General features: G+C 44.8%; 1 long non-coding RNA gene across 2 annotated transcripts in view; it reads left to right on the top strand.

Annotated features, from left to right (window-relative positions):
* The first annotated feature begins 3,452 nt into the window (after positions 1-3,452).
* The window catches only part of LOC126505374 (uncharacterized), a 33,910-nt gene continuing 23,780 nt past the window's right edge, over positions 3,453-13,582 (top strand). For both annotated transcript variants that reach the window (XR_007592885.1, XR_007592884.1), the window contains exons 1-2: positions 3,453-3,573; positions 3,720-3,887. This is a non-coding gene — a long non-coding RNA (uncharacterized lncRNA). The remainder of the gene's footprint in view (positions 3,574-3,719; positions 3,888-13,582) is intronic.

The raw sequence follows: 13,582 nt of genomic DNA, 5'->3' as shown, positions 1-13,582 counted from the left end.
AATACAATTCCTCAAGTTGTGGTGACCTCCAACCATAGTTATTTGTGTTACTTCATAACTATAATTTCCCTACTGTTATAAATCATAATGTAAGTATCTGTGTTTTCCATAGGTCTTAGGCAATCCCTGCGAAAGTGTTGGTTGATCCCTCAAACGGGTCACAACCCACAGGCTGAGAATCACGACTCTAAGTGAACTGCAAAGGTCAAGAAGGCAATATGGGGAGGGAAGTGCACCTGCGTGCGTCGATTCTGCATGTACTCAGAAACGGCTGCTACAAAGAAAGTATAAACTAGAATCTGCATTTTAAAAATAGATATGGTCTGACAGAAGATTTAGGTAGTTAACAGAAACAAGCCAAGGAGTCTGAAACGGTCTTGGGATTATAAACAAGAACAAGGTATATACCTGTGCTTCTAAGCTCTTCCTAGAATCTCTCCCCAGAACTGACTTCCACCTCACACTCTATATTTGACCAAAAATGTTTCTATGCTGATATCTAATGTCATCACAAAGATTTCTAAAAACAAATCAAATGTGTCTCCCTTGAACAAGTTTGAATACCAACTATTAAGGCTAAAATTTTAGCACCTTCCTTCCCCATGTCCTGTCCCCAAATCAAAACGGCTGTCTGACCTGTCTCTCGTTTCCATTCCTGCAGGCTTCACAGACTCCCCTCTCCAGTCCGGCATCTTACCTGTCTTCTGCCTGTACCATCTCCCTGACCCCCATGCCAGGCTTATACTGATGTATGTAGGGTCTAACCCAATACATCTACTCATCTTCCTCCCAGGCATACATTCCCTTAAAGGTCAGGGCTCACTACCACCTCTCTGGCTTCCAAGCTTCCAGAACCTTACCTAATTTAAGGGGCACACAATAACTGCTGAATGAGTGAACTCTGGCTTTTTATCATAAGGTATGTCTTACTTCCCATAACCCTGAGCCCAGAGCTTCACACTCTGTACACTCTACCATCTTATGGCCCCCTTCCACCTATCTACCATTCTGGAAAAGACCTCTGGCTTGTGGAACTCATCAATTCCTGACCTGTCCATGCTCCTGTCACTCTGCACGGCGTCTCTGCCCACGCTCGCCTAGCCCTGCCCAGGGATGACGTTCATACCCTGCCCCCTCCATGTATTCCAACTCCCACGCAACTGACAACTGTAGGGGTTTAGGGGTAGCTAGGAGAAGCAGGAAGCGGGGAGATGATTTTTTTAAAAAAATGACAATGCAGGGCATTAAGAGGGTATGTTGGAGCCTTTGATCCCTAGGGGCATCACCCTCCCAATGGGCAGGGTTGGCAGGCAATTGAAAGAGGAGGGGAAAGAGGAGGAACCAGATTTTTCCACTGAACGAAAAGCATGATTTCACCACTGCCTCTGTTGCCCTGGTAACCATGGACAGCCCAGTGGAGAGTACAGTAAAAGAACACCGTGTTTATCTTTGCTGTCTGATCCACTTCCCTGTACACCCTTCCCTGACCACCTCTTGTCCCCCAGACCTGCTCCAAATGTCATATAATGCCAGCATCATCGCTCCAGTCTGTTGCTCAAAACCTCAAGGGCAGAGCTAATCCTGATTTTCAAGCACAATGTATCATGTGCTCCACATCCTGGGGGTTATCTCACCACACCCACCTGCCATGCCACGTAGCCCCAAGAACCAAGAGCTGGACTCAGAGGTTAAGAATGGCATCCACACTAACAAACAATCCACTGGAGACGGAGATATGAAAGGACGAAAAGGAGAAAACTGCCCAGCTAGCACAGTTCACAGTACTGAACTGCTAGGTATGCTGGGTACCTCTCCTGTTCCAAGACCATCAAAAGGATTCTAGCTGGGGATGAGCTGAGGGAACAGGTCCGTCCAAATACCACAGATCCTTTCTCCTACACAGGCATACACCCCATCAGTGTGACCTCAGAACAGAGAGAAAGCTATCGCCGTGGGAGATTATATAAGTGTTATATAACATGACGACATCAATAGCACCAACGCAGTTATCCAATGCCAGAGACAGGCCAGGAGTGGAAACCAGCCCAAGGGGCTGGCATACCAATCCTCTAGCCACCAGTGCCAAAGGAAGCCTCAGCCCTGTCTATACCTGCTCCTTTCACCCCAGAGAACAGAGAGACTTGCCTGGTTCTTGCATTCTTCCCCTGCTGTGTGGCAGGTGGGGGCCACAGCACCAACACCACCCTGGCTAAAGGCAGACTGTACAGCCTGGCAGGAGGGTATCCAGGAGCCTCGGCAAGTGAGGGGGAAGGTACAGAGACCCATCTATCCAGACATAAGAGGCACTGCAGCAGCAACAGGTTTGGTTGGACCAGCTGTCCTCTGCTCTGCGATTTGTTGTTTCTCTAAAAATTAAAAAAATAATAATTACGTCCAAACTGAAATTTTAAAAAAATAATAAAGTCATATTTGCCAAGGGCCAAATCCCATCTCTGATTACAAACAAAGCTAGGAAGGAGTCCTGAGTAAATTCACCGTTTCCCCATAGCCCCACTTCCCCCACGGGAAGATGACCCACCACCCAGAAACTTAAGGGCGGAACTTAGTCCACAGCTCTGACTCTATCTGCCCTATCTCTGCAGCTACCTAGGTTGCCAGAGCAGCTACCCAGAGGGCTTGCTCCTCCCCCCCCCTCCCCAATGGCGCAGGCGTCTGTGGCTGGTGGACGTGCATAGGGGCCAGGGGGGCGCAGCTGGCCAGTTCAGAGCTCCGTCCAAGTCTCCCATAATCACTACCACACCCACGTTATTAATGGGGTGGAGGAATCGCACAGAACCTGCGCGGTGGCATCTCCTCAGGCTGCACCTGCGAGTACCAAGCTACGCCCTGGCTTTCCCTCACGCACCTCCGTGCCTCTGAAGAGCTAGAGGCAAGCTCCCACATCTCGGAACGTGCTGCGCCGTCCCTCGCCCCCTCAACCACCTGTCTCCGCTTCCCTCCCGGGAAGCCGCTCCAAGTAGCCGCACCCCTGCGTTAGCACCTTGCTCGCCGCCTACAGGGAAGCTGAGTTGCAGGGCGCCGTTCAGGTTCGTGCGCCCGAGGCTGTGGCCCCTCAGGCCTGCACTGCCCAGGCCGCCATCCGCACCCGCCTGCCCGCCCGCCCGCGAGGCGGCAGCGGAGTGGTAGGCGCGGCCGGGCCGGGCATGCAAGGGTCACGCGCGGCCCGGCTCGCTCATCCCGCCCCGCAGCTCCTACCTGGGCGGCCGCCGGCTTCCGGCGCAGCTCAGCGAGCACAGCCTCGCGGCGCAACTACCCGCGGGAGGCGCAACGCTGCGGACTCCGCTCCCTCGGAGAGCTCCGCCCGCTCTTCCCACGCTCGGCGCCCGCGCCGCGCCACCGTGCGGCCAAGTCCGGCGCTGCGCCTGCTGGGAACGCGGTCGCCCCCGCCCAACCGTGAGAAATGCGGCAGAGGATCTGACCAGCCAGCCGACCAACCACGTTCTCTCCGGCAACGGGCCCGCCCTAACCTGAGGGCGGCTGCAGAGCTGTCCTTTTCTTCACCGGTTCTGGTTTCTTTTCTTCCAAAGTTTCTCTCATGACAGCTCTTACAAGGTAAAAGGTAGGAGATGTGGGTTTCGCTCAGGCAACTAAAGGCCTGTGTAGTGAGATTCACAGGGGTGCACCTGGTGCTAAGTAGAAAACAGATTATGCTTCTGTCTACCTATAAATGCTTATTCGGGGAAATGTTTTCTTGACAGTTTTCTGAATACAACCTGTAGAGAATTGGAGAAGAACTGTGGACCTTCCCTACAGAAAAACGTGCACTCTCATAGAAGCAGAGTTTTGCATGGTATTTCAGGATATTTTGAAACTTCTCCATGTCAAGACCGCCAACCTCAGACCTCTACATGTGCCTGTGAGGGCAGGTAAGCCAATTGGCAGTACCTGAAACTGCCACTTTGCCATCCTTCTGAGACATCTTCACCAGCCTCTGAGACCGTGTTTCTGCCTACAAAAATGCCTTTTTTTTTTTTTTTTTTTTTTTTGTAAACCCTTCGATGGGAATTGGAGGCATAGTAGGGACAGGCAGATTGTAGAGGGGTCTCGTTTCTGGCCAGTCTTGCCGGAACTTGAGCTCAAGATTTAGTGAAAGATTTTATCTGGAAAAATAAGATGGAAAGGAGAAGAGGAAGACACCAGATCTCTACTTCTGACCACTCATACCCTCCTCCTCCTCCTTTCCTTAAAGGCCAGCACAAAAGCCTCTTCGTCCTTGATGATTTTTCTGCATCACATTCTGTTTTTAACCACTGTTTTATACATGCTCCTCTTGCTGTATGTAGAAGGAGCTGCTGGGCTTCGTTCCTGCCACCCGGCTCCTGGCCACCTGGCTAGATTATGCCCTGAAATAACACACAAACTGTATTCATATAAACACTGCCTGGCCCATTATACCTAGCCTCTTTTGGCTAACTCTCATATCTTGCCTTAACCCATATCTAATAATCTGTGTAGCACCAGTCTTACTGGGAAAGATTCAGCATATCTGACCTGGCAACTTGCTCCATTAGATCTGCCCTGGAGAGAGAGGCATGGCGTCTGATCTCACTTCCTCTTCCTCCCACCATTTTGTTCTGTTTACTCCGCCTACCTAATTTTCTGTCCTATCAGGGCCAAGGCAGTTTCTTTATTTAACCAATGACCTTCCTCCATCAGCTGTAGTTGATTGTAAGTTCTTTTAAGATCAGTGTTTTCCTTCTGTAACTGAGGTAATTTACACAATTTATTTGACAACAGTTTATTAGTACTCAAAGTGAAGGAACTGGGGGGAATAAGAAGCCCAGGGGGATACCCAGAGGAAACTGTACCCTCCTTTTCTTTGGTTGCTCCAACAGCAACACATATTCTCCCAAGTATAATTCCATGGCTAGAAAACAGAGCCCTTAAAATGGGAAGATCTTCTCATTTCTGTTTTCTTTTGGACAAAGCAGCCTCAATTCAATGGTTGCTAGATGAAGTTAGGATACAAGTTCGTGCAGAATGCGCCTGTCAAGCAGCAGTTAATCCACCACTAGTGTCCATGAGTCCAACAAGGTGCCCCACCCCCTACTCATTGTACCTGATAGAAGAAACAAGAATGTCACCTTTGATTTTTCATTTCCTCCAAGCCAGTCACCATGTTCTGTGACTTTTCCTGGGAGTTATGAACAAACCAATCCATGGCAGCTAAAGAAACTATTCCAATTGAGTGTAGCTTAGTAAACCAGTGGATTTATTGGGGTCACTTATAGAACATGGATGACTAAAGGTAGTTGCATCACTGAAAAGCTTGCTCCCACGATGAGTGACAATTCATAAAACCTGCAAGTGTGGAACTTCCAGGCCTACTTATAGACAGCTCAGAGTATCTTCTCTCCCCAGCTAATGCTATTTATTGCTTATGTAACCTTAAGAAGGGACCTATGACTTGTAAATTTCAGGAGCTTGTTGAGACTTCTCAGTTTTTAAATTTGTATTTTTAGTTTGCTTCCTAACTCTTAAGAAGACTGTGTCCAGAAGAGTGTGTTTCAGTAAGGAAATAACTCTATAACACACTGTCCATGCTCTACTCCTAAATCACATCTTGAGGTCCTCTTCATCTTCATTCCCAGCTCAGAACAATTATTTTTTTTATAAATTTCCACATGTGTCTCCACCCCAGCTACACTCCCTGCTTCCAGCCTCACCAGGCTCAGATCCAGGCCCACATCTGCTATGGCCTGTATATGTGTCCTCTTAAAAAATATTTTCAAATTCATAGATCCAATGTGATAGTATTAGGGGGTAGAACCTTTGGGATATAGTTAGGTCATAAAAGTGAAACTTTGTGAATGGAATTTATGTCTTTAAAGAGGGGGCATTTGCAGGGTGTAAGTTGCACACAAATGCAATTTCAGGACTTTAGAGTGCACAGCAGAAATATCATGAGTTCATTACCAGCCTAAGCTATATATTTAGAAAAATATAAAATACACCTGGGAACTTGTTCGTTCTCACTGTTCTGTGCCTCCTGAAGAAAAACCAAGACAAGATAAAAACTCCAAAAATAGAGGCTGACCTTTACCAGAAAAAAACTTTCCAGCACCTTGATCTTGGTTTCCTCAGCCTCCAGAAGTGAGAAATAAGCACCTGCCCAAGGTTTTCTATTATAGCATCTCAGAAGAAAGACAACATTCCAGGCTGAAAGGTCTCCAAAAGTATCAATCTCTTCTCTGATTACAACCATGTGAGAACCAAACCTCTTCACCTGGTTCACTAGGCCTCAAGGATCTGTCCTTATCTCCAGCCTCCCCTCTTGGTACTTTGCTTTAATTGCACACTTCGCTGATACTAAACATCAGTGTCCTTCCCACTCAACAGTGAACGCTCTCCCTGCTACACCCTGTTCAGCAGTCCCCTTTGCCTTCTCTTGCATTACTGTTCTGAGTCCATTCTTTTTATGACATTATCCCTTCAATACTGCTATTTACTTCTGTGACATCAGCTTTCCTTGCCATAGTGAGATGTCTGCACCAGTGTTCTCCATGCCTAGCACAAGACCTATTGTAATGTAGAAGCATGAACATTTCCATTAAATAAATGAAAGGTAGAATATAACAGGCACCCCAGATAAGAGACCCTGGGGCAAATATAGTAGTATTCTTAAATGCGGTAAGACCAACCAGTCTTGTTTTATTGTTTGACTTTTGTTTGTTGAGATAATGTCTTACTCTATAGCCCAAGCAGACCTCAAACTTATAATCCTCCTGCCTCAGTCTTCTGAGTGCTAGGAATACAAGTGTGTGACACCACACATGGCTAGAAGGCAGAAGGCAGATTTTAAAGATAGCAGAACTCGCCATTTTCAAATGATTTTCAATCTTTCTGAGTCTTCAGTTTCTTCGACTGAAAAATGCGGATGGTAACACCCAGGGTTGCTCTTAGATGTATGTGGTGGTACTTAACAATTTTAAAATCTTCTCCGAAATCTATGTATTATAGTTGGTTATGTTGTATCACTTACTTGATCCTAGCAGTAACATTTTCATTTTGCATGTGAGGAGACTGAAGTAGATCAATGGAACACCATTTGTCATAGGTTACCTAGCTAGTCACCAGGCAACAGATTGTGAGTTTGGGTTCTAAGTCTAGGTATTCTCTACCACCACCAACCCCCAACCTGCTCTTCCCTTCCAGCTCCAGAGGAGGAAGCAATATTGGGACAGATATGTCACAGACACGGAGATACAGAACTTATGAAGGGTTTTTGAAGTATAAGGTAGTTTGGTTGGGAAAACTTAATCATATATAGGAAGAAATGTAGGCCTCTGTGTGTTTCTTTGGGACTGAGTGGCTTCTGGACCAGGTGGGACAGAAACCCATCTCAATACTTTTGTATTCTAATAGGATAATCTCAATGGACAGACCAACTTTATATATTGCTGCACTGTGCAGCCTGGATGCCGAGACTGGCAGGAGGTGCCAGGATTGAGACACGGAGGCTTCTTTTCAGATGGAAGAACAGCAACCTTTATTTAGCCCCGAGCCTTTTAGACCTCTGCTGCTTCTGTGGAAAACCTCCGGCCAGAAAGAACACAAACATCCTTGTCAATTACAGACCACAAGGAAGTTCCTCTGTCAGTTAGGGGGAGTGAGGGCAGCTGGATCACAACAATATGTCACTGAACACCTTCAGGCTCAAAGATTACCAGAAGCCGGGGTCTGTTGACTCTATATTTGTACTTCTGCCCATCACCAAACAGCTACCAAACTCTTACTAACATTTTGTTAGGTCTTGCAGATGTCTGGCCACATTAACCCCTCTGAGCCTCCATTTCTCCATTATTCAAAATGGGATTAATCATATCCCAGCACATAGCTGTGGTGAGAATTAAGCCAGGTGATAAAACAGCTGTTGGTGGTTTGTTGCTAGTGTAAACACCTTCCCCAATGTCCAACCCTGTGGCTGATGGTGTTTATGCTCGTAAGTTGTCTGTTTAGCAACAAGGCAAAGGACAGAGGGAAACTTAGGAGATTGGAAGGCACAGGAGTATGAAGGCTGTTGTTCTCTCCTGTTGTTCCTTTCACAGAGATATGGAAATAGCGTTGAGGCCCTGAGCTTTTTGGAACTGTTCAGTAATGACATGATTCGTATGCAGTAATGTTGCCTATGTTGATGGCTTGTTGCCTGAGGCTGTAAATGTATCTGTTATGCAAAATGATTTTTAAAGACAGAATCTCTCTATAAAGCCCTATTTGGCCTCAAACTTGCAGTTCTCCTGCCTCAGCTACACAAGTATTAGGTTTACGTTTTGTCTTACCACACCTTTACATAGAAGGTATTTGATGAGAGGCTTTCTCAAGACCTTGGTGGGTAGGAGGAGGCCTGGGCCAGTAATTGCCAAGACAGGAGAGCAAGAACAAAGTCGTCTTCTTTACTGACCACAGTTAAGGTCAGGGCTCATCTGAGGCCAACTGGAAGGCACTTTGAAAACATCAATGAAATCACCTGTTGTTGGAGGCTACTAGTTCGTTTCCTGACCATCCTGACTGAAAATAATCAGAAACTATATTGTTTGCTATACTGTTTGGACAATAGCTTAAGCATATTTCTAGATAGCTCCTTTTTTTCTTTTTTTTTTAATTTATTAAAGATTTCTGCCTCCTCCCCTCCACTGCCTCCCATATCCCTCCCCCTCCCTCATCAGCCCGAAGAGCAGTCCGGGTTCCCTGCCTTGTGGGAAGTCCAAGGACCTCCCACCTCCTTCCAGGTCTAGTAAGGTGAGCATCCAAACTGCCTAGGCTCCCACAAAGCCAGTACGTGCAGTAGGATCAAAACCCAGTGTCATTGATCTTGACTTCTCAGCACAGCGGACAATGAGGACTGCTGAGAAGTCTAGATAGCTCTTATATCCTAAACTAACCCATCTCCATTAATCTGTCCATCACCACAAGGTCGTGGCCTATCGGCAAAGTTTCAGCAAGCTCCAGTGGAGATGTCTGTCTCCGGCTACATGGCTTCTTCCTGACTCACCTACTCTCTTTCTACATCTCTGTTTGGATTTCCCACCTGGCTTTACTTTGTTAAGCCATTGGCTGAAAGAAACTTTATTTATTAACCAATAAAAGCAATACATATACAGAAGGACATCCCACACCAATCATCAAATAAGATATTATAGATATGAAGGACAGAAATGGCATCAGGCATTTAGTAAGAACTCAGTACACATAAGCTCCTGAAGAAGATGAGTGCACTTGAGCATCAGGCAGAGAACCACTCAGCTTATCAGTCTTCTAATGCCACCTTTGCACTGAATTGTTGTGTGTGTGTGTGTGCGTGCGTGTGTGTGTGTGTGTGTGTGTGTGTACACGTCTTGAGCTCCAAGAAACACCCAGGGGAATAGTCCTTCTTGGGTCCTCTTGTGATTATGGTAGGTTTTTCTTTAAAGATTAAATCGTTTTTTTCCCCCTTTCTGTTCAACAAAGACAACAGCCCTTTGGGTTTTGATAAACGTCCTTTGCCTTGTAGCAGGTGGATTTGCCCCAGGCACCACTAAGAGCTGTGCTTTTAAAACATACAGAAGCCCAGCTGTTTATATCTGCTGCATCTTTTTTCTCCTATTTTCTGCCCTGAAGGCTGGGTTTTCTCTGCTTTGGCAGACTGATAACATGTGGAAGGAAGAGAACAGTTCTAACTAATAGACTAATTAGTGATACAAGCCTTTAATAACTGAGTATAGGAAAGTCATTCCCTACCCTCAAGTGATTAATTTATTTATTGCTGTTGTGCTGCATTAGGGTAAACTAGTCAGCTTCTAGCTATTGGCAACTTAAATCAATCCCTTTTCTTCATTTCCCTCCTTTCCTTTGCTGTAGTGTGCGTTGGCAATATGCAAGAATCAATGCAGCTATCTGGCAGCTCTGGCAGAAGTGTTAGAACCCAATTGTAGGAACTGTGAAAACCCAGCTACTCTGTTTGCTTCTCAAAGGTCCTTTCCTCATGGCCACTTCTGTCAGTTACAGCTTTCCAGCTTTGTCTTTCAGAACCATCCTACTATGGAGCTTAAAAGCATATATTGACATTCAGTGGCCTGGATTTCAATCCTGGCTTCCTCACTGGCTTGTGCAGAGGATCTAATACAAGTCCCTTCACTTCACTGTGTCTCAGTTTTCTCACTTGTAAAATGTTTCTTTGGTACACTTATCTCTTGGGCATGACATGACCATTGCCATACTGAAGTCAAAACAGCTGTAATCATTCACAACTGACCCTAACAAGATCAGGCCTATTAACATTTCTTCCAAGAAGGTGGGCAAGGAGGGGCCATGGACCCTCAATTTCAATTCTAGTTACGCAGTCCTGTCCCTCCCCAAGCTTCTTGTAATCATGCTCCAGCTTCATGTGGTTTGGGGAGGCACTAAATAATATAGGACTCCAGTAAAGCAGCACTCACCAGTTGTCATCCGTGGTGTGATGGGGGCATTTTAGTGATGGAGACCTTTGTGAGTCACCCACGAGTAACATGTAAGTGACCCTTCATTCATGCTCCTTACACGCAAGTCCAATAGATAAGACTCCTTGGTTCACCAAGTTGAATGGAATTGCTTTTTTGGCCTGTCATTGGTACCCTATCTAGGGTGAAGACTTGTTCAACTCTCCCCCAAAAGAGTCATGTAACAAGTGAGAATACATTTGTTTCTCCCTCAGGTTCATCTGAGGATTCAATAAAAGTAGTTGTGTCCAGTCCTTAGGACATACTAAGCTCTCAGTAGCTATTAAATATACCTAATACACAGGAAGATAATTTGATGAATGCCAGTAGAATAAGTGAGTAGCATAATTTATGAGTAGATTATAAAGCCTTGAAGTTCAAAGGGATGAAAATAAGAGGAAATGAATAATCAAAATAATAAAGGCCTTTAGTTGAGTGCTTATCAATCAAGGTCTATGTTCTGAGCTAATTGCTTCTTGTACATTCTTTCATCTACTCCTATGCACCTTGATTTTTATCAGCCTTCTTAAATCATGGTTTGTTTTTTGTTTGTTTTAAAATCTTGAACTCCCATACAAAATTATGTGAGAACTGTGTCTTCTCCCAAGTTCGCAAAGGACTCCTGGAAAAAGGGCTGACATATTCATGTTTTCTTATGAATTCCTGGGCCAGCCAAATTCAAGTTCTTCCAACTACTTGTGGAAGATGCTGCTATTGTCTCTTCTTCTTCTTTTAAAAGCCTTCAGAACACAGGACCATTTTATACAAAGATTTTTACTGAAAGCAGGGCACAGCACGGGATACTTATAGGTTCACCAATGCAGCCATATCTAAAGTCCTCTATTGATATTGACGCTCCAGGATTGCTGCAGCCAGTGCAGCCTGGATAGCTGAGGCTGGGGGGGGGGGTGGTGCCAGGATTGAGACATGGAGGCTTCTTTTCAGGTGGCAAGAACAGCAACCTTTATTTTGCCCAGCAACCTTCTACACCTCTACTCCTTCTGTGGAGACCCACCGGCCAGAAAGAACACAAACATCCTTGTCAGTTACAGACCACAAGGAAATTCCGCTGTCAGTCAGGGGGAGTGAGGGCAGCTGGATCACAACACAAGATGCTCGTTCCCAGCTGCTCTGCACCCTGAGCCCTGCTGCTATCATGTTTTTATCTAAGATGCTCAGCAGTCTCGCTACTGCCTCCTATATCTTCCTGAAAACAGTAGATTACTGTGCAAAAAATTTAGTTTTTGAACTAAGTCACCACTCTAGACTATTTTCAATCTGAGGTCAGAAAAAATCTTGTCTGCCCTGTAGGAATTTATGAGCACTATGTCTTATGCTGTTGCCTGCAGAGGCAGAGAGGAGCTAATCCCTTTAACTGAAGTTACAGGTGGTTGTAAGCAACCCAGTGTGGGTATTAGGAGTAAAACTCACATTCTCTACAAGAACAATAAGCTTTCTTGGTCACTGAGCCATCTCTCTGGTCCCTTGCCTGCTCTTTAACCAAATGTTATTAAGGGTTTTCTTTGACTAATAAACAAAGTACTTTTTTTAAAAAAAGATTCATTTATCTATTATGTATACAGTATTCTCAGTACTCTGCCTGCAGGCCAGAAGAGGGCACAGATCTCATTACAGATGGTTGTGAGCCACCATGTAGTTGCTGGGAATTGAACACAGGACCACTGAGCCATTTCTCCAGCCCCTAAACAAAGTACTTTTGAGATTAATTTTGCCCCCCATAATGAAGACATAAGACATTAATTTGTGGCATAACATATTTTTATATATTCTTTCTCCTTTTTCATAAATGAGGAAACAGAGAATTAAGGGTGTTTGAAATATAATACACTCAAGGTCACATAGTATCAGAGCTAAATCCAGTTGTAGGCTGATTCCAGACCCTCATGGATTGACCACAAAGCAGCTCAAGCAGGTCCAAGCAGTTCTGTTCATGAACCAAGGGTAACTCAAGAAATCCTTCTTGTGAGAGTCTTGATGTTCAGAGGAAAGTGAATTGCTTGAGCAAGATCAATGACATTCAGATGAATTAGCGTTTAGAACTGCTGGCCTATAGTGTTGTGTCTGAGACCCTTAAGTTTCAGAGTCCATCACTGAATGGTTGCTCTGATTGCTTCATCTGCTTGTGTTTCCATCTCTGAATTACATTGTGCTGTGTGCATCTTTGGTGAGCTGTGCTCAGGGAAGACAAGGCAGGATTATTATGCTTATTGAATACTAACTTCTTAGGTAAAACAATTTCATTAATTTGATTGCCAGTGGCATCTAAAATTGCTAGCAAAATAATGGAAGTGCTCACAAAAGTTCCATAAAAAGCTATGAAAAGAATAATTCATTTTTGTCCTGGTTTTATCTGTTGATGTGATAAAACACTGACCAAAAACAACTTGGAGATGAAAGAGCTTACCTGGCTTACATCAAGGAAAAGCCAGGGCAAGAGCTCAAGACAGGAACCTGAAGGCAAGAACTGAAGCACAGATTGTGTTTGTGTGTGTGTGTGGGGGGGGGTGTTTCTTACTGCCTTGTTCTCAGGCTCAGGTTCAGCTGTCTTTCTTTTACGTCTCAGGACTGCCCTTCTATATTCATCAACAATTAGGAAAACACCACACAGACCTACAGGCCAGTGTGGTGGAGGGAACTCCTCAAATGGGGTTCTGTCCTTTGATAGTTGTCGTAGTTATTAGGTCAACTCTTAAAGTGTTACAGTGATTGTCTGCAGGCCTCAGTAGTAGCTAAGGTTTAAATTCACCAAAGGTCTTGGAATATACTGAAGGGAAAATTTATGTATTTTTATAGTTCCATATATTACTTGAAAATGTATGTATATGTTTGTTGAGGTAAACTATTTTTCCCTTTCTCCTCTGCTAGAGCTAGAAGTTCTATGAATGTCTGCTTCATCCTGTCTCTAGAGCAGCCACTACACAGAGTATACTCAATAAAATGTCTCAAATGGCTAAATTTTGATAGGAAAAAAATCATTGGGCCATGAGTAGGTTTATAAGGAAATGAGTAGCATCCTATTGCACAAAACTGTTTGCCTCTCCCTGGCCTTATGCCATGAAACAAGATTGATTTATCAAGAAAAGATA

The sequence above is a fragment of the Alexandromys fortis genome, unplaced genomic scaffold (genome assembly GCF_014885135.2).
Source record: "Alexandromys fortis isolate MF-2015 unplaced genomic scaffold, M_Fortis_MF-2015_v1.1 scaffold_62, whole genome shotgun sequence".
Lineage (NCBI taxonomy): Eukaryota > Metazoa > Chordata > Mammalia > Rodentia > Cricetidae > Alexandromys > Alexandromys fortis.
This window is presented reverse-complemented; position numbering and strand designations above follow the sequence as displayed.